The sequence below is a fragment of the Ptychodera flava genome, chromosome 3 (assembly GCF_041260155.1).
Source record: "Ptychodera flava strain L36383 chromosome 3, AS_Pfla_20210202, whole genome shotgun sequence".
NCBI classification, from domain to species: domain Eukaryota; kingdom Metazoa; phylum Hemichordata; class Enteropneusta; family Ptychoderidae; genus Ptychodera; species Ptychodera flava.
This window is the reverse complement of record NC_091930.1, coordinates 4,151,407-4,159,908: the sequence shown is the minus strand read 5'-3', so window position 1 is coordinate 4,159,908 and position 8,502 is coordinate 4,151,407. Positions and strand designations below refer to the sequence as shown.

Here is an 8,502-nt window from a genome sequence, read left to right as displayed (position 1 = left end):
TGAACAAAAGTTCAAATCTTTCTATTTCGATGCGCGAAGTGCCAAACGTTTTGTTTTTGGGTAAGCACACTTTGCTAACTTCCCCGGAATATAATACATTTTTGACGATACACCTTTACCAATATGCTACGTCCACCTTAGAAGCGTAATCTGTCAAAGGGCGTGTAATTCTGTGAAAAGACCCGTATTCACTGGGTTTGGAAGTATTTGATTTCCGCAGTATCAGAAACGAACGGTCAATAAAATTACGTTTTGAATACGTCTTCACATGGTTAAATTAGTCATGAAAATATATACTCAAAAATGTTCCTAAAATAATTGGTGCTATATTGCGTAGGGCTCAAAGAACGAGTATCACTCTTTATGAGGTAGCGTGGACAAATACACCATTTTACAATTATAACTACAAACCTAAGGTGTCTTGCGGGTATGACATATAGTCTCGAGTGAGAGTATATGGTAGAGGCCATGTTAAAACCCTTAATACTTATATGTTATACCCAATATTGCCGGTTCCTGTAACGTATCAGCATGAGCGTCATCTGTGCTGCGTCAGACACTCGACTTAGTCTCGTGTCTGACGCAGCACAAATGACACGAATATACCCATGCCCACAATTTTAGGGAATTTTTACCAATAGAAGGAAAACCTTAATTTTGAGGCTTTACTTTATTACGCCTCGCGCATAAATATAAAAATGTTTGTGTGAACAGGCTTCTTCATAAAGTATACGACGAGATGTCAACATCACCCGAGACATCGCTGCAAGTCGTCCATGTCTCAATGAAACCCAAGAAGAAAGACACCGGGATACAAAAATCGTCATACAGAAGGGACATTTGAAGGTGCACTCCTTGGCTAATATTGGCCACAATACTCTAAGCTACACACAGCTGCTATTGGTCCACAAACATTGCTAATGTCGTTTTTTTTTTAGTGCCATTGCAACCAACGGCCGAATGCGGCGGCCTAATCAGAGGAACAAATCTATTTGTGAAAGGCTAAGCAAAAAGCTGTTTAGTGATAAGAGAGTGAGCACTGTTTTCCATAGTTCTCGAACGAGAATTGTTGACGTCAATTGTTCTATGGTTTTACTTCTTTGTTCTCCTTTGAAAGATGACAGAGTGTGTCAGTTTTCTCACACATAAAGTTGATTTACAAGGATTCATTCAAAGCGACCGACCTTTGGACTAGGGAGAGAACTTCACTGAAATTCTCAATACCGTAGGTATTCTCACCTTGTTCAATCAATTTTTGCATTGTGAAATTCATTCTCTCATTTAACTGAGTAGTAACGTTTCGCAAAATCCATTATTTACAGTTATGTAATTAAAGAGTGAACCATGGTCATTCGGTCAGTAACGACAGCCTTCGCTCAAGCAAAGTCAAGTAAATAGTGGGTCACGGTGTAGGAGAGATCTGTTCTACATCAAAGTAATAGTTTGATCATTACGAAGGTCAATGTGGAACTCCGTGTGCTTAACAAGACTGCTGTGTAGCTTAGTGCAGGTAAATCTGGGCACTCTACATGCACCTAGTTTCGCTGGACTCGAGATGCACTTTATTTAGTACACAGTGTGCAATTTGACCTGACCAGTGTGATGAACAAGAGAGCAACCTGTCTGTTGCAATTATTGGTTAATAGTGGACGGTTGAAGATAAACATTCTAGATAACGTACTATGCTAATTTTTAATCTATCATCCAATAGACGAATGCATACTTAGATGATAAAGTACCCATTTCCCTTGGAGTCTAGAATTTAGCATCCTCCAAAAGTGAGTCCATTACCCTAACCACTGTCCGACGGCACGTCATAAACTTATAACACGTATACACAAAGTAAAATCTAATCTCTGTATACCTGAGAGTTTGAAAAGAGTGAGCTTCCAATCGGTTTTATGGGCACCACCACTTTAACTTGTTTTACAAGATGACTAGCAAGCGACAGATATTATATATCAAACCAGATGATACAGTAAGTCGTTTGGATTATACTTGACGGGGTGATGGCGCTTTAAAATGGCTTGTAGCAATGCCCCAGGTCACCAAGCCCTCAAAGCGGAGTAAACATTTCCGTCTTGTATAGCAGTATAATGTAATTACAACAGAAAATTCGGGTTAAATTTCTGTAATAAATTCCGATGTGATAAAAGCAAAATATATTTGCTTTCTAATTCCCAAATTCTAGGTACATGGACAATTATTTTGCACGGTAATAGTAACTCCCCCCTTCTTTCACAATTATGAGCCTGAATTAGGCAGAGGTGTACGCCTACAAGTTATATAACGCCACCACTCCTCTGAAGATGCGATAGGACAGTCCTTAGCGGTATTTGTACTGTTTGGAGATGAAGCCTAACGTAATAAAACAAAAGAAACTGCGCAAGGGTGAGGGCGCTGTTTTTTCCCTGTACGTTCTTCGAAGCATATGTGACACAGTGATTCTGAAGGCCCTGCCATATTGTACTGTCCATAGTTAGGCCACATTGGCCTGACAAGCTGGGCTAAAAACGAGACAAAGCGAAGACAAATTCGGCCAGTGATCAGCTTGGACTGTGGCCGGAAATTTAAATACTTACAATGACCTTAAAGTCAAGTTAGAATGTCAGTAAAATGCTTTCAGAATAACAGGAATGGGTCATTTTCAATGGGGAATACTTAGTATTGGATAAGAGTTGTGGGTACAAGGTGTATGGGTAACTGATGAACTTTGTAAGAACGGAGCAAGCGTGTTAGTGGAGTTCGACTATGACAATAACCCAAATCCCTCGTACTAGCTACATACCCTTGGCCAAATCAAACACCGGCACAGCTACTAAAATATTAGTCACTTAGTCGATTATAGCGAGGATTGGGAAACAAAATAGTTTTCTCAATCTTGGAAAAGGGCCAAAAAGTATTTCAGCAACTCGGCGGAAACACTCGCAATTCAGTACTAGTGGTGTGCAACCGCGTAGCTTGCTGTGATCGCGTATAAAAGCCCGTAGACTTCAAAACCTCATTAGACTTCTGGTTGTTCGGTGAGAACAAATGCATGTCCAGTCGAAGCAAATATTCAGAGCGGAGCATATAGTAAAAAGAGGTGATACAGTAAAGGAGAAGTAGAGCAAACGACTTATTAATAGTTTTTATTGAGACCTAAAAGGCCAAGGGGCTAGTGAAATAGTGACATTTATTCATCAGGCATTGGCTGATGGTGTCATCATGTCTTCGACACGCGACTTGAACTGTAAGTCATGTCATAGACTTCGGATGGTGTCATTTTCACAGACATTGTAATCTTTTGTTATACTCGATCGGTAGTTAATTTACTTCCTGGGTCATAAGCCATCAATTCTGTAACGCGGAATGTTTCCGCGTTCGGGGGAGATCCCAGATAAGCTTATATGGTTTGTGCCGGCCAATCCCCTCATGACTCATATGAAATCAACACGTCAATGCAGTTTTATTGACACGTTCTATTTTAAGGATTCCTTGGTACATTACAACTAGTAAATATGCCAATTTGTTTATTCAAATAGAAGATAGAACCCACGCTCATGAAATGTTTGTCAGTTTTTCCGCCGAGTTGATGAAATGCTTTTTGACCCTTTTCCAAAAGAGGGGGTTTTAAAAGCAGTGAAATTATGAGATACATCGGCATAAAGCCTTGTGACAATCCATGACATTATTCGGCCAACCATTTTTGTCACCCTGAAATCATAGAATGACAGTCAAAATATGGAAACTTTTCGTTTACGTTAAACGTGGACCAACCTTCAATCTCGAATGTGCTTTCTTTGCTTTTTATTTCTGAATTAAGAACACACGTTCAGCGAGAATCCGTGACATTATTCGGCCAACCATTCGGTCACCCTGACATACAACACACACACACACACATAAATAATGACACAAATTACTTCAATTACTTCAAGTATATCTGTTACTTAACTTCCATGAATCCTGCAATCATCAGACAGAAGAAGTGAAAGGAGTTTTAGCTCGACAGTCTTATATGTGTATTATCGAGACGTACCATTCTATTTGTAGATGGAGTTAAAATTTGATAAATAAATATTTGTTTTGGTGGCGACATTTTGAAATCAACTCCGAGAGTTTGTTTAATAGCGTCACGGTAGATTTGTCAGAATTGATAATGTGTAGTTTTTCTGATATACAAAGATTGCATCTCTTGCTTATGTTAGAGTAACTTGGTGCTTTGTCAATGATTGACTACGAAATGTCAAAGACCTGGTTCTTTTGTCTCAAGGACCAAATGTATGTACTTGGACAACTCCGTGCAGTGCCGATACCTTTCGTTACGAAACAATTGCATATGATTAGGGAATCGCTTCTTAAAGGTATTATCAGTGAGTCCGATATAGGTCGAGGCAGCGTCGAAATCCCATTAAAAGTTTCATATCTAAATTATAGACACGTTAGAAGGAAGGTTATGAGATCATTATCCCATACTTTCTCGAATGATACGAAATTTAGTAGTGTGGCATAAAAAGTCCCTTACAAGGGAAAGGTTGTATATATTTACAAGAGAAGTTACATCTGACGATGTTGTTTGCTATGAGTAGTGTTTTAATATTTAATCAAATAGAAATTACTGATCAATTGAGTTCATAACCAATTTCTTCTTGGTTTTTGGCATCCTAATTCTATTCATCTGGCAATGAAATTCTCACAGGTACGGAGTGACAACTTTTTGCAGGTTTGGTTGTAGGTTAATATATGTGGTTATGAAGAGAATAGTACAGAACGATACAGAACTACACCAAAACCATACATTTGATTGAAAGATTAAAAACTATTTCTTAAAAATTTGATTGACATCAACGAAGGGTAATATATTTTGTGCTTCCGGTATCTGCGTAAAGAAAAAAGTAATTGTTGAAATATAAAACTGATGTTAATTATTTTCTCTCTCTCTCTCTCTCTCTCTCTCTCTCTCTCTCTCTCTCTCTCTCTCTCTCTCTCTCTCTGAATGTATCTTTTGAATTATCTTTCGACTTATTAATGATTTACTTTCTAAAAATAGGTAGAAATGTAAAACAAATATTGCTTGTTATATCTGGGTTTATAGACTACCTGTATGGCTACACAATTTACCCTTTATTACTTCAAAGTCATACACATTTTTTCTGTATCGAATTCGTGTAGTATGTCGACGATTTTTTCTCGTCTAATCGCATGGAATAGTCATAAGTCATGCAAAATAATCGACAATGAAACAAATGAAAGAGAAATTGCGCCTTAAATGTACACAGCTGTAACATTTGATAAACTATTTGTCAGTTTTATCTGGTAGCTATGCGCTCTGTGTTCTTCCAACAGAACAAAACAATTCAAGATTGGAATTCGACCAACTGCTAAAGTTATAATTTACTATATACATCTGATATACTCACTAGTAGTCTCTTTCACACACTGATTTCAGCTTATCAGTGCATTCCTGGTCATTCCAAAGATCATCGCCCGCCCGGATTTCGATACAATTTTCGGTACCCCCTTTGTCATTTGGCTCGTGTCGGCTCCACAAGGTGAATGTAGCCTACAAAACAAAATGGTTTCATAATGATACAAAATACACTGTACCACCTTGTGTTAATCATTCATATGACAATACAAAGCAGTAAAAATAAAGAATTACTCAAATGGAAACGTCTTGAGGTACTAAATGGTACAACTTTTGAACTTTGTACAACTTTAAATTATATTCAAAGTTATTCAAAACTTAAGTACAAATAAAGACGACCAACGAACCATAGGGGAAAGCAAAAATGTCCGTCCCCAGGGGTTGGGGTGGGGGTAGGGGTGTCAGCACTAGGTTCTTCTTGCTATAGTTTATTTTATTTTAATACGTTTCACTGCGATATGTATTGCCAATAAAGATTTACACAACCGACCTTCTTTGCGGCTTTGGTTTCTTTGTCTTATGTTAGCACTGGTTTTTGTAGTGAGTTCTTTTTCTCCTACGCCGTGCCACCTATTTGTCGTTTGACAATCTTACGCCATGGAGCTAAAAGGAGCTCCATGCTCCGAAGTTTTGTCACTGTGTTGCCTCTATTATCTGATGAGTTTGATTGCCTAATTTGCCAAAGTAAGCAAGGGTAAATTACTAATCTGTGGACGCTGTCACCAGATTATCACCGGATTAACTTTGACAAAGTCAATAACGAACACACCAGTAAGGTATAACACAAGAAAGGGGAGAAACTCTCAAAAGCCGTGTCCAGAGGTGATCCGTAAAACTAGTTGACATTTTATATTCATGTATTCATAAACAAACAGAGGGCAAAACAAACTTGAATATTCATTTGTAAACGAACAGGCTTGAAAGAAGGACCTCCCATTAATACGTGGTATGTGTTCAACGCACCTTGCTAACGTATCAGAGGTGGCTGGCCCGGCAAAAATGACGTTGACACCGCATCGAACTTTACCAGACTTCGTACTGAACATTTCCGTGTAAGTCAAGAACAAGGACGGAAAATGCTTTATTAACCCATAGACAGTCGACTGTCTATTATTAACTCGACGCGTTCGCCTTCAACTTGTTCAGTTTATCAACCATATCGTTCCTTGAATGGGGCTAAAAAGGAGCTCCATGGTCCTTGCAATATATAAAGGCACTCTCGTATTAGCCTTTTTTCCAAAGAACAAAACAAGGCATGTTTTACATACGATGCAAGTTTTAGAGCGATATATCGCATGTACCGTTCGGTTGTGTGTTCTACAATACAAGTGGGGTTGTCGGTTGGTGACTGCGACCGTGCCTGCAGATTTTATACACCGCAGTGTTTTCCTTTGAATTTTAAATTAAACCCGTGCGATAGATTAAAACAAACACAAGAAGAGTTGAGTATTCTGTCTACAAATGAAGAAACATTTCGAACGCGAATGATTCGGATATCTTGACCTCAACATTACTAGCTACGCAGCTCGAAAGTTATTCTTGGAAATAGGACTGGAACATTAGTCCATGGATGTACAAATTTTTGTACATCCATAATTTAATAGTCAAAGCTGGATTTTGCATGGTAGCTAAGGAAACCGGCTTTCCTTTCCCAGAAAGCATGCAATGTACAGCTTATATTCCCTTGGGCCTGAAACTTTCGCCCTCTCGGCCATGAACGTTAGTTGGAGACCATGATAGTTCAATCGAATGAATCAGTGTAAGTAATCTATAATATACTCAACTACCTAACGTCGCATTCGCGAGGTGACATAATCGATATGCAGTATGTTTTTACCAGGTTTGAAAACTAATAAAATAACTGGTCATCAGTGTGTCTTCACACATCAAATCGACAGGTATATTATTAACACGTTGTTTGTATAAAAATATATTTTTGGGAAGCAGACGTGCAAGGGAAAGACATAGTGACTGAGTCCGACAGCGGCGCAAACAGTGTTTTCCCCCGACAGTCATCAGACATACAGAAGATAGTTGCATTAAGGCTTGTCCAAACGTTGATACAAAAAGATGTGTCCCAAAGGTTTGGTTTAGAGATATTTATTATATTGTAACACAGTGTTTCACGCGGTTAAAAAACTGCCATAAAAAGATATGATGTCCAAAAAATTTTGTTTTGTTCAACTGACCGATTATTGTCTTTGTTATCGCCTAAACATCCCCGTTTTCGTTCGAAAAGACTGTGACATCGATATCCCCCCGACCTAACACATAGATCGGTCGTGCTTCCAATCTGTCTTCGCAGGTTTACAAAACATCTAGTCTTGCATGTTAATTGTAAGTCAAAAACGAATGATATGAGGCCTATATTGGGGCAGATCGTCCATGTAGCCGACACGAACACGAAGTGTGTGTTACCGGCTACCAAAAACTATGAAAAATAGTAAAGAATGAGCTACAAAATCACTATCAGTTTTAAGTAGCAGGTAGAATAAGTCTGTGCCTTTGTAAAAAATACTAAAAAAATAGTAGAAAGTGAAGAACCAGCTGAAAGTTAGTTGAGGAGACCTTGACCGCATATCATTTGCATCTCATTGTCGGCTACATGGACTGTGTGCCGATATTGGTCAAATTAGGACCGAATATTGAAGATGAAAATACTTGTCAGTTTTTATGCAAGAAGCGGTGAGTTTCTCCCTTCGAAGGTTGACCGGCTGTTGTCAAAAGCACGTAGATTATCACGTCCGTGTTTATCATCTTGAGTTATTTGTTTACCCGTATCGATCATGTGAGCCTAAATTAAACAATCTGAAGGTCAAACGTTTCTAGTTCCGGCTTCCGGTCTGACGGACCACATCGAGACACTGACTCCTCGGCTTCGAACAGCGTTTTGCAGCCCCAAGAAGCAACCGATGAACTCATACATTGTACTGTCCCCGTTTCAACATGTTAGAAAACTACTGGCGTTCGTAAAATTGGGACGTGTTTATCATAAAGTAGCTTTCTGTGGAAACGGCTTTTGAGAGTTTCTCCCCTTTCTTGTGTTATACCTTACTGGTGTGTTCGTTGTTGACTTTGTCAAAGTTGATTCT

The 8,502-nt window shown here is 38.8% G+C and overlaps 1 long non-coding RNA gene across 1 annotated transcript in view; it reads right to left on the bottom strand.

Moving 5' to 3' along the window:
* Nucleotides 1–4,754: 4,754 nt before the first annotated feature.
* LOC139124630 (uncharacterized) overlaps nt 4,755–8,502 on the bottom strand; it is a 7,693-nt gene continuing 3,945 nt past the window's right edge. Inside the window, exons 4-5 of the long non-coding RNA XR_011549993.1 lie at nt 5,403–5,545; nt 4,755–4,861 (exon numbers count right to left, since the gene is read on the bottom strand). This is a non-coding gene — a long non-coding RNA (uncharacterized lncRNA). The remainder of the gene's footprint in view (nt 4,862–5,402; nt 5,546–8,502) is intronic.